The sequence below is a fragment of the Anas acuta genome, chromosome 4, assembly GCF_963932015.1.
Source record: "Anas acuta chromosome 4, bAnaAcu1.1, whole genome shotgun sequence".
In the NCBI taxonomy this organism is placed as follows: Eukaryota; Metazoa; Chordata; class Aves; order Anseriformes; family Anatidae; genus Anas; species Anas acuta.
The window spans coordinates 54,086,821-54,100,065 of NC_088982.1; the positions used below are offsets into that span (position 1 = coordinate 54,086,821).

Sequence of the window (13,245 nt, forward strand, 5' to 3'; positions counted from 1 at the left end):
GGATTATTGTTTCAATGTTTTGTGCTGTCAGTCACAGTCAGATAGCAGCTCTCTTTTTGTCCCATGGAAATCTTCTCACTTCTATGTGCCAAAATAAAACAAAATTACATAGCAGCAGGTAGCCCATGATGGCTTCGCTGAGTGTCTTCAGCAGAACAGCATTACAATAAAATCAGTAATCCATGCTGTTCATAGGCTCTTTTTCAGATACACACCCTGTCAATCACTGCCGAAGTGGCCAAATGTGTTCCCACATTATATCCAAACTTTCTCATACCAAAACAACTTGGGCCTGTGGCTCAATTATTAGTTGTGTTTTATTTTCACTTATTTTTAGCAAGCAAAACACACTGAAAAAAAAATAATATTCATTTGGGCCATAGGAACATTCATATTTGATAACATTACTGCCAGTTTAATAGGAATGTGCATTAGGATTCTGCAGAATTCTGAATACCTTGATATTAGGTAAACCAAAGACATTCATATATCTCTGAATGTGTGTATATAACGTGCACATATAATAACAATATTAAGTGCCTATATTTTTCTACAGACATTTTATTTTGCCTGGGGAATCTACTTATTTGTGTTATTCTACTTAATATTTTACTATATACAGAGGAGAAATGACATTTTATCATCATGCATTTATTTTCTTATTAGTCATCTTTAAGTAAAATATTCAATGACAATATATTCAAATTGTTTTTAAGTTTATAGTTACTATCATTGTATAATTACAGTCTGGAGGTATAAAATCTTGCATAAAGTAAATAATCTCTTTTAAAAATAGACCTTGATTACTCCAGTAACTGACTTTTTCATTTTGCAGTCTGAATATCAAACATATTGCAGTCTGAATTTTAAAATTTTTTATAGTACTATGCTACTAAAACAGTATTATTATTTTGCAACAAGAGGCATATTTTCATTGGATCCCTTTTGAGTGTTTGTTCCCTTTCATATTTAGATAATTTAGGAACATTTGAGGAACATTATTTAAGATGTCTGCATTTTCTGGATCTTAGAAGTTAAGCGGTCGGCATTTTGACTTATTCCTGACAAGTAAAAAGTTGTTTTCTCTCCAGCGAACTTCTCACAGAAACTATTCAGCTTATGACCGAAGTTGTGGTCCATGTGCAATGGTGGCAGTTTTAGAAACCTACCTCAGAAGAAAATGGATAGAAACGGTTTCGACCCACATTAGAAACTTCGCTGAAGGACAATGAAGGCAAGCCTCTCTGTATCACTTGTGAGTACTCACAGAATGTTATTTCTTTAAGACCACAGGAGCTAGAGAAAAAGAGAAATTCATTGCCAGAAGCTACAGAGTGAAACTAAAAAGTGTGGAATAGACCAGATTATCAAAAACATTTTGGAACTTTTGCTAGATCTTTGAAACTATATTAATGCCTAACTTCCATTGCAAGTAGTACCTTAAATGTCTTAAAGGAGCAGAGGTCCTCTTTCTTGAAAGGGTCCATGCTTAGTTCTAGGAGAAAAAAAAAAACAACAACACACACACACACAGAAACCTCTTATCATGATTATGTGACAGATTATGCTGATTGATGTTTAGGTTCACTGTTTGCCGTGGCAGAAGACTTTTAAAATGCAATTATGCTTTTTCCGTCTACATTGTTATAATAGCTAATTACACAATATCTGTTTTTACTTGATATTTGATGTTTCTTCCATTTACTGAATTCTTCTTCTCATGCAGCATACTCCTTGGTAGATTTAGTAGTCACGTTAGACATTCTATATTGTTTATACTAATCTAATCACGATTACTAATATTATCACAAACTTTTCCTCTCCACTACAGATTGTAATTTATGGTTATATACTGTATCAAATTATTGATATTTGTTTGCGTTTATGAGAAACTCTATTTTTCACATTCTGTACAATACTATGGAAGTTGTTTGCATAAAGCACTGAAAGGTAATGCTGCTTTTCCCTGACTTAATGGTAATTTTTAAAGCTAGTAAAATAGCACTAATTCTCAGAGATGTTTTCAGCCAAGCTAAAACTAATGACTATTACTGTAACTTAATTGGAGTACAAACCAAATGATTTTCTTTTCATTTAAAGCCTCTTGTAACATCTTTACAAACAACAGATTTGTATTTTTCAGGGCCTTTTTTATTCTTTAAACAAAATGGGATAGTAACTTACCTTGTAGAATAAAGAATAACAAAACCTTTTTTATTACAACATTAGCTCTAACCAGTAAATTAGCACAACTATGTCTTCAACTGTCATCTAATTTTCTGTATCTTTAACACTTTGGGCTTTCCGGATGGGAATTTAGTGGTAAAATGCACCACCTACAATAAAGTACTTAATAATCAGGACGGCACAGCTGGTTTAGAGCAGTTTCCAGTTTATCACTTGCACGCATGATCTGTACAGAACACACACCAGTCAGGGCCTCCAGTCTCTATCCAGCTCCATGGACTTGGGGGGCCAGTACACTCATTATGGGTAGTTTCACATCCAGGCTGGCATTCAGCAGCCTCACTTCTGGCTCAGCCTTTGGCACAGTGTTGGAAATCTGTGGGCACATCTTCAATCGCACAGAGCTACTGCTTTTGTTATTTGCAGGCTCTGACTTAGATGGTTGGCTTAAGTTGCCAGTGGCCTTGTTGGTTACAGCAGCCCAGGACAATCCCTTTGATTTTTCCTATATTTAAAGCCAACTAGCTGTTCTTACTGGGGCTATTATCGCCTTCTAGCTTACTGCCTCAAATGCATTATAGGGACATCAGCTGTGAAAAAGTTTACTCATACTTCTTTATTTCTGTGTATAGCTAAAGCAATAGGAATGAGCAGATGTAGTAGTTGAGAGCTTTTGGGCACACCTCCCCAGTAACCACTACCCATGCTTGGTTTGTTTTTCCCGGGCATACCAGTATCACCGAATGAATAAAGAGGTGAGCAGTTATAGTCATGATATCACTAACCTGGCAGTGCTTTTTAGCAGTTCACCTTGTGGAAAGGCTGTGGCCAAACTGGGGCATTATCTGAATATTTTGAACTTATAAAACCATTGGCCTTGAAATTTGACAGTATGCTGGTACCTGTGTAGAAACAAATATTTATTATAACTGCTTGTTTCCCAGTCTGCATCTTCCAAAAATTAAGGCTTTATTGGAATTCCTGGATGTAAGTTAGTTCATATGTCTTTAAAAGAAATAGCAAATAACAAAGCTTGCTAAATATATGAAGTAAAATGGGTGCAATGCTAATTACACTCACTGGCAGAGTTAGGTTCTTCTGAGTTCTCAGCTATTTAGGATGTAGTCCCTCCTGTGTGGGCTTCTCCTTCGTCCTATGCACAGCCCTGCTGTTGCTTCGCTGCTCCAGGCCTGGGGATCACAAAGGCAGCACACACAGTCAGGGCTGCTGTCTAACGCTTAATGATGAAATATGCGCACACCAATATTTTTTGGTGGAAAAAAAAAATCTATATAATTGAAATGTGATATATTTTCTGCATCAACAACCTTTACTTTTCCATTTTCAGCACTCAATGAATGTAAAATACTTGTTGCTTAGGACCCTTCATACTCTCTTGGTGACAGCACAAACAATAATCATGTGCCAATTTACACTCTACCAGAAGAAAGAGGAGAAAATTTGCTCCCTCAGAGCAAATAACTTCAGAGAGAGCATATTTTAATTTAAAGTAGGGTGCAAAATAATTTTATGTCTCTCAAAGACTTTGAGATTTATGTACTTCCATTTTTGTTAGAGAGAAAAACAGAATAACTGGAACTCTTCAAGTGAGGCCACTCTAACCTCATACAACTTAAACCTCTTAAACCTCTCAACATAAAACCTCTTAAAGGTTTTAACTTTGTCGTTGTGTAGTTTACACATGCATGGAACCAAAGATGGTAATGACCCCTCAGCCCCCGATTTTTCTGATATCTAAAAGATACTGAGCTCCTAACTAATAATAAAGTGAGTAGCATTCTTACTTAGTTTAGAAAACATAGTATTGACTATGTTTAGATTTTATTTTATATACATATTTTATTTATTATATATATACATTTATAAGATTTATTATCTAAATACTATCTGTTCTCTAAACAGATAGTATATCTGTAAATAGCACAAAGACACTACCTGTGCCTCTGACCAGCCTGACTCACTATCCCTGTCCTACTTTTACTCCATGGGTTATTTTCAGATAAGATGATAAACTTTTTGAGTCTTCATTTCCACAAAACACACAACACAATGAATCTCTAATCGTAACTACAGCTGTTAAATATTACTTATAAATATTACACTAGTTTTAAGCTAATACATTCAGTTCAACCAAGAGCATCTTAGTATTGTGTATATAATATCTCTTTATTCATTATTCTTATATTCATATCTCATATTCATTATTCTTAATCATAAAATGCTTTATATAGCATGTGGGAACAAAGGTGTACAAGGAGAAAGAGCAGGTAAGGAAAAAAGCCTTACCTGAGTTTTCCTAAACCAGTATTTGTTATGATAGATACTCTGATTATAGACAACTGAATTCAGAGACCTAAGTCATCCCTTCCAGCTTACTATTACTATGATTTTGATTATGGGTGTATAATTCCAAACGATTAGTATTGGAATCCTGGGTGCTGGAGGAACTACTCTGTACTTTGCAGGTAGTAATGTCTGGCCTTAAACAGGGAACAGATTTACCCTTCCATATGGTATACAATAATTTTATATCCTTCACCTTCTTTGTGTTTTTTTTTTTTTGTTTTTTTTTTTTTTTGTTTTAAACACCATTTCATAGAGAAATCTTTAACATTTTTTAGTTTTTACCTGTATTTTCTATTACCTTATAATTTTCAGTCTCATATAAAAAAAAAAAAAGTCCCCTATTTTAACACACTACTTTAAAATGCATAAACAATGAGAACATTTGTCTAATCATGATCTAATATGAATGATTTCATACAAAAAAAGGAAAAAAAAATAAGTAATAGGAGATGGTTTTCTGAGCAGGATAAATATAAAACAGAAAACCACAGAAATATGGCCATAAGGTGGAATGATTGGATGTCTCTACATAACGTTCCGATAGTCTTGCCATTTTTTTTGAGTTGCAGGCAATTAGCATAAAATAAAACATTTAGTTTTGTTGCTGCTCCATCTTATCTCCAAGTGCCAATAGTATCCATATCTAATTTGAGCCAGTCTGTGAAGTTAGACACTGAATTCTTTCTAAATGATAAGATGTCACTTACCATGACATTAGAAGGCTGCTAACAAAGAACCTGTATAACAGTTCTTTATTATGTAGCTCTCATCTTTTGTGAGTTACTGAATTCAGAGGAAGATGAATTCTAGAAGGAGGCACTGGAATTTACAGCACTTGAGAGAAAAAAAAAAATCATCCATTCAGACAGTTGTTTAGATTTCAATACAGTCTGTTTGCTCAACCTTGCAAAGTTTGAAGTTCATCCGTGCTCTTATTAGAAAGCTGCAGACATGCTATTTAAATTTTTTTGTTAAACCTTTACCAAGACTTCATCAACATATTTTTATGATATCCTGTGTAACATATTGAACTTAAAGATGATAAATTGCAGTAATGAACTACTATATTTCCTGAATTATTTTTTTTCCTGTGCTTTTATTTCTTCTTATTTAGTGTGTGCGTTGTATAGGAAGTGCCACTGTTACCAGAAGATCATCTAAATCACATAACACTTTTTTTTTTTCCAGGATAAAAATTCACACTCAGTCTTTTGTTTGAAAAATCTTTCAGCTTATTAGTTAAAACATAATTGCAACAGTTATAAAACAATTGTGATCTAAAGCATCTTTCCATTTTAATTCAGAATGCAATACAAAGTGTGCAAAGCATTCTCATACATGCCATTTAGCATGATCGTTACAGTTTCTTGAGCCATGCACAGTCTCAAGAGTAACAATCTTTGTTGACTAATCATCACTTGTTAGTATTGTTTCTGTGATCCCTACCCACTCAGGTTACAGCAGCAAACACTCAGGTGTGTATAGCTTTTCTTGAAAATGTTATTTGTGTTATGAAATTAAAAAAAAAAAAAAGCATAACTAGCAAAGTTATATTTACCCAATAATAAAGACAATTTAATTAAAAGAAAAAAACAGAACATTTGGAAAAAAAAAATCAGAATGCAGTGGATATACCTGAAAAGGCAAAACAGTAATTCAGTGGAATTAGCGTTCACTATCTGTAATGACTTACCATGAAGCCCTTTCTTTACATTGAAGAAAGTCTACCTTTCTAATTAAGATAGAATATTATATGCAACCATCTTTGAAATTCTGTCTTGTGCCCCTTCAGGCTATATGTATCATCATAAAATCTTCTGGTCTCTCTTGCAAAAACAATGGTGCTGATGAAATAATGCTGAATTTTGCTCAGGTAGCAGAGAGCTGGGCTAGTGAATCGATACACGAGCTCACGTCTGTCAGTCCTGGAACTGATATTGCTATTACTACAACTTCTCTTTTTTTTTTTTATCCAAATGAACATAGTGAATACTAACTACAAATTCATTTTTATCTGTGTAAGAATGCAATACAATACATACAATAACTTACATTTGGTACTAACTAGATTGCCAGATGTGAATGTAGGAAACTTTGGGTTTTGAAATATAGACAACTAGGGGAAAAAAGTGGGATTGAACTATACCTGAACCTTCTGTAACTGATACAGAAGAAAATCTAAAAATGTTCATATAAAAAAATAAAATAAAATAAAAAAGCGGGGAGTGTTGAGCAAATATCCCACCAATAATTGTTATCCTCAGCTTTCAGATGTTATTATAGACCAATATCACACCTGTTGTCTTCCTCACTTTCTCCCCCAAGTCATACTTCTTTCTTATCCCCCCTCAATCTTCTTTATTATTATTATTATTGTCAAATATTTGTTCTGTATAATTCAATAAAAAGTTAATTGGATTTTGTCTACTCTCCACAATAAAAATATTTATAATTTACCTCTTTATTAAAATACCTCCTGTTTCTTACCAAATAATGAAGCACAGTTATCTGTTTCTAGGGTATTGATAAAAAAACCTTGTCCACTTCACTAGCATTTTTTTTATTAGCTTATAAGTTATAGTTACTTGTAACTGTACATTATTTAGGTAAAAAGAAGTAAGGAGGAAGGAATCCTGAACACAGGTAGGGAAGAACTTTGGAAAAATGGTTGGTCTCATAGAAGGCGAGTGATTTGTTGGTGATACCCAACAATTTCTCCACAGGACAAGAAATGGGACCCATCTCAGACATTCAGATTACAACAGTATTAAGCCTCTTTCACTCAAGTTTATGAGCTGATGAGTACAATACTTATAGATGCATATATACATAATGATTGGTTGAGACAAACAAAGATTTCCAAATGATGGTTACGCAACTTCCTTCACCTGCTCATTTTCAGGAATGGTCTCGATTAAGTACTTGCATGCAACTGAAATGCAAAATACTAACCAGTTTTTGCAATTACTTCAAACAAGTAATTTTTCCTGGTTAATTCAAAAGAGAATAAAGTATCCAGGTACTGAGATTCAGGAAGTTTGTGTTTGTTTGTTTTTAAAGTTTCCCCTTTTAAGGGATCTTTACTGCCAGAGCTTAAGATTTATAGTTCTAAATATCACAACGTTCAGACAAGTGTAAGGAAAACAGAGTGTTAAAGTTACCTTGATAATACAATGACTAAACAGCCAAATCTTATTCTGACTTGGGATAGGAAGGGGTTTGTTCTTGGTCTCAGTTTTACCATGCATGTAATCTAGCAGTATCAAACATTTCTGCCTACATGTATATAAAGAAGAGTTAAAATTAAGTTTCAGTGATGAACTGCATTTCAAGAAGGGTTTTAAATCTGAAGAAAAAAGTATCTCAAAGCATTAACAAAATGTTTGGACTAATCCCAAGTATTTTACTCCTTATGTTCCTAAAAAAGAATTAAATTTTTACTCAAAATGAAATCAGTGTTTGGTTTAGAGTCATTAAAATAATTTAGCAATAAATATGCAACATAGAAACAACATATTTGTTAATGTCATAATACAGCTAGGATATGAAATAAGAATGAGAAATGACCACAGCTGAAGCTCTGGCTACAGTCAGGAAAAAAAAAAACAACACAACTCAGCTGTAAGGGAAGGAAGACAAATGTAGTAAACCCGTATGAGAACGTAGTGCCGTGCCTTCAGCTGCTTAAAGGGCAAATATCAATACCTCTATCTTGTGGAAGTCTAGCTTTCACTTTACTCTTTGCATTGAACATGAGTCTTCCTGTAAAGAGAAATCAGTAAGACTACCCTTTTCTCAGATATTTTGCTTATCTAAGCTTACTAGATGTTTTAGTATCTTCTTTTTTCCCCTTGATAAACTATGTTCCAAGGAGAAAGCATTTCATGTTCCTTGCTTACACATTTAAAACACTGAAGAAAACATTACATATTCATTTTCTTGCAACAAAACAAGCCTGTTATTGAAAGTCTATAAGATGTCCTAAACGACAACGACTATCAGGCCAATAGTTCTGTTTCAGTAAGTCATAAGCACTAAACTTTTTAAACCAGTTATTTATATGTTAAAGAACTTTATCCAGCTGTATTTATCAACGAAATATGTCAAGCTCTAAAAGTAAAAGACAGCTGCTAGCTATTCAGAGTAACAACGTATGAGATTTTTGGAAGGAAAAGAGAAGAAAAAAATAGCCAAATGAAAACAAACAATCAAATTTGCTTATAAAAAAGCCTAATGAGCATAATATAAAAATCATATTAGAGAAATCCAATATAGACTAAAAATGACATTTTTCAAATGTGAAATTAATCAGGACTTTATGGCTAGAATTTCCAATTTTTATTAAATGTTTCAAGTAATCTTACAGCAAGATGTCATCTTGATTTCAGCTGGATATTCAAGCAGAAATCTTTAAGACCTCTCCTGTCCTAATGGCATGCAAGCATAGTAACTCAGAAATATTATTGTCTTGTTGAAATTTATTCAATTTCTTGAAACACCGTTCTTCTCGTACTTGATTTCCTTTTGTTTTCTTACATTCTATAGGAATCAGTTTGTATTTCCTTTTGTGAAGATTCTAGTTTGCAGAGCAAAAGCCATTCTGAATGCTAGTCTTCTACTCGTAAGCAAAATGAAGATAGATTGTTCTCGTCTCAGGATGGCATGATATATAAGAAATGATCTTCTTTCTCTTTGGAACTAAGCTTTTAATCATTTATTATTAATAAAATTCTGTAAATTATACACATAATCAAAAAAGCTTCACAGGTAATTTAGAAGATGAGGTGAGTTTTCTTTTATGAGCATAAATCTTTAGTAGTTTAGTTGTACCCTACATTGTCAAAGGTAGTGTAGGAACCAGGGACAATAAAGTGTTCTAACTTGTGGCACTGATAACGAATGAATTTTCAATGGCATTTTTACTAAAAGTTAGAGCTTTAAAAGTTTATGGGAAGTAAGATTGCTTAGCATATCAGGGTACTGTATATCCTTAATACATTCATGGAGACTTCTTGAAGGGCACTTTCAGTGCACGGACCTATATACATAATACAGCTTTTTATTGTTGACGTAGTCTAGGACCCTGTGAGTATTTTTACAGTACATTATTTTTTTAGAACCAATAAATTACTCATCTGAACTATTGAAGTATAAACATGATGACTTTTTGTCAGGCTTGACTATGATACTATTACAATGAATTATGGATTTTAGTGGTTATCTGCTTCTGATGTGGTGCAATAAATCATGATCATTTATGATTGGTTCTGAACTTGATATTGGTTTTTCATATAGTCTGTTCTGCATCTGCTAGGTTCTTCAGAGTTTTACTTTTAAAGATGTCAGAGTATTTCAAGATAACATCAAACTGATTTAAAATTATTTGAACAGCAGAGGCAATATAAAAATATTAAAAAAAATAAAAAATGAAACATTTTCAGACCTTTTTTCTATTCTATATACAATTATATATTAAAAAAAAGCGAGCTCAAAATTCATAATTTTTTGTTAAAAGGCAAGAAAGTGAGAATTAAAAAAAAAAAAAAAAAGAAAAAAGAAAAAAAATGGCCAATATGTAAGTTGGCAGATATTGTCAGTTGATTCATCTAACAGCAGTGTTAATCTTACCTTCTTTACACCCAATCTGTCAACTTCTCCTATATCCTCTGTATTATCCAGAAATTGAAGCACTGGATTAGGAGTTGAGCCAGTACCCCAGTGAAACTACAATTTTACACTAATTCTATTTTATCCTGATTAATTATTCTGTTATCAACATTTGAATGTAGATTTTCTTTTTTTCTCCTAATTTTTTGTACTACCTCTTTTTGGCAGGATGCATCTTTCTTTGCTTGCTTTTCTTCTCCCTTATTTATCTACCTTCTCTTGTATTATACTGTGCTTTGTTATTTATTACTACAGAGAAGGAAAAGCCTAGACCCAGTGATACTGAAGTTACACTTAAGGGATTCACCTGGTCACCCCATTTGATGAAAAAAATTAAAAAATCTCTTTCAATCTTAATCCAACAGTCAAATAGTCATAATAAAAAACACAGAGTAACATTTTTTTTTTTTTTATAAACTAATACTTTTTTTTTTTTTTTCCCCCTTTTCCCTTCCCAGATTGAATAAATTCTTGCATTTATTTGAAGTTGCATAGGACATGTAGGACAGAGAAGGAGTAACTTCTTTCCCTTAGGGAAGATTTGCACAGGCACAAAAGAAAATAGTTTTCTCCTTGTCTGTCATCTAAGAATTTGCTAGAAAACTCACTATTTTTCAGCAGTATCTGTCTCAGGTGTTTTTTGATCCTCTTCTTTTCAGATAGTACTGTGTGATTAAGTCACCATAACAGTCTCATTGCATGCATCTGTGTTCAGCACAACTAAGTGCACTGAATGTAGATTAGAAGTTTTTTTGGGGGTACAATTTATCCCTGCTTTACCATCAGCTATACTTGGAAACACACTACCTACAATTTCTGCAGTGCAACATTCTTTAAGGCAGGAAAAAGATGGACTTTTTCCCCCATAATATGCTTCTTTTCCATTTCCTAATTTCATATTAATAACTGCCCTAATAACTAGAAGCATTTTTTACACTCCAGAGAATGTATAGGTTGTAGATATGTCTGGGTTCAAGAAAGAAAACAAGATCCTCCTAAACCTTTTTAATACACATTTTTTTCCTACTGTTTTTGTTAAGAAAGTTTTGGTTAGAAAATTGTATGCTGATATCCTTTTGAACTTTTATCAATAAGAAAAACCTCAGTTCTTACCTTTCTTTTTTCCCCGTATTCTAAAGTCATTCACTTACCACATTCCTTTAGAAGTTTATTAAAGCAGCTCAGGAAAATTCTCTTTAAACAAGGAAATTACATTAAAGTTTATCCCAAGGATCCAACTAGGTCAGAAATAGGTGTTAAGCAACAGATGCCTATTTTCCTTTGTTACGAATTAACGCTTCTTTGTTAGTATTACATTGTTAGAACAGGAGTTCCCAGTGTTGTCTCTTACTTCCCTTACTTTTGTAAGCCAATAAGGCTACTTGGCCACTTCCCCCCTAAAACCGAGCAAAGGACAACTTCCACAACAGGAAGGGGAATAGCACTGGTACAGCTATGTACCAGGTTTAGCTGGGAGTTAGAGACTGAGAAAGGAGAAAAAGCACTTGCAGAGCTCATGCATATTATTTTAACTGCAAGCTAACAACTTAAAATACCATTTTCTACCTGGCACCTCTTTCCTAGACAGGATCAAGCATAGGAAAAGAAGTACTAGTACAGTTAATCACATTCTCCTTTTTAATTCATTCCACTGCCACCTACTTAGCACAAAAAACACCAAGAAAACAAAACACACTGAAAAGAAAACTCATGTGAGCAGATGCCCAGACTTATCAGAAGGAGTCAATATTACCATTGCCTCCAACCTGCAACTGATAACTGACTGCACTGCTTGTTAAGCTAAACCACCTAGCTGCAGGGAATAATCACTGCTGAGAAATAGCTGCAGCTCTGAGGTTGTGCTTCCTAGAGAGCCTGGTGTTTGCTCCTTCCCAGCTGGAGCACAAGCCTCACCAGAGACCCAGCTGCTGTATGTCAGACACAGGCTAAGAAGCCAAGTCAAGCACTCAGTGGGAGCGGATGAGCCCACTGCAATTATTGGCAAGCTATTCAACCTCTCACCTGTGTGAGCTTGAAGTCAGTTAACGGTTCAACACCCCTAGGTTCAAGCCTGGGGAATGTAATGTTTCTTTTAAAGAAGTAAGAGCCCAAACTGCCATTGAGCGCTTTGGTTGTGGTTTAGCTTACTCCACAATAATTTCTCATACGGAGCCTGCAAAGTGTTATTTTACTAGTTTGATTGGAACCAAGCAGGACCAGTCTTTAACCGATAGCCCTTCACGGTGTTTCCTTAGCATGACTTTGTCTCTTAACTCAGCCTCCAGAATTTAATTCTTCATTGTCAGGAAGATATGTCACTCAGGTGATTATAAATGTAAATTATATTTGTAAAACATAATAAGCACTTTTAGATTCTCTTCACAGTGCTCTCCAACTTACTTCATTTTTTTGTAATGAACTGACTGGTTTGTAAAGAATTAGCTGTCTTATATAAACGTGAAGCTAGAAGGTACTTAGACTCCAAGTTTCATTAAAAAAATCCTGTAAAACAGTTTACAGTGCCCCTGTTTCTTCATCCATATACAACAAAAGCTGCAACAATTTCCCCAAAGTAGCACTCACACATGTGACTTGATTTGGCTCATGATTTAATTAGATTAAATATTTAAAGCTGACAATAAACTCCTGTCAATAATTCCTTAGAAAGCTGAGATTTTATATTATGGTTTGTATTACCAGGACCTCTGATTCCCAACCTGAGCCTTCCTGATGTGTGTTGCCAAATGCACAGCATCTGTACCTCTAACGGCCTCCAACAAACATTACCATCAAAAATTGCTTGCAGCTCACATCTGAGATCCAGTGTGGGTTAGGAAAAGAGCTGAAAGAGATTTTTTAGCATTCTGTTGGCACTTGCAAAATATAACACATCTAAATCATGATATTCCCTTTGGAAGAAAACATGTATATTACTTCACAGTTTACAGGGACTATTGCAATACCTCAAATTAGAGTTTAAAACTAGAAGAGCCATGGCCATGGGCATCCTCATTTCACACAGTG

At 34.0% G+C, this 13,245-nt stretch overlaps 1 long non-coding RNA gene across 4 annotated transcripts; it reads right to left on the bottom strand.

Annotated features, from left to right (window-relative positions):
- Nucleotides 1-295: 295 nt before the first annotated feature.
- LOC137855265 (uncharacterized) lies at nt 296-12,364 on the bottom strand. Of its 4 annotated transcripts, none has more exons than XR_011095651.1 (7): nt 12,244-12,364; nt 5,262-5,388; nt 3,268-3,377; nt 2,973-3,089; nt 1,440-1,495; nt 1,268-1,296; nt 296-1,165 (listed from the first exon to the last, which is right to left on the bottom strand). It is a non-coding gene; the product is annotated as an uncharacterized lncRNA (long non-coding RNA). The 4 variants fall into 4 exon arrangements; XR_011095652.1 differs by lacking the exon at nt 12,244-12,364 and adding an exon at nt 11,975-12,174; XR_011095654.1 differs by lacking the exon at nt 12,244-12,364 and adding an exon at nt 11,788-11,942.
- Nucleotides 12,365-13,245: the final 881 nt, after the last annotated feature.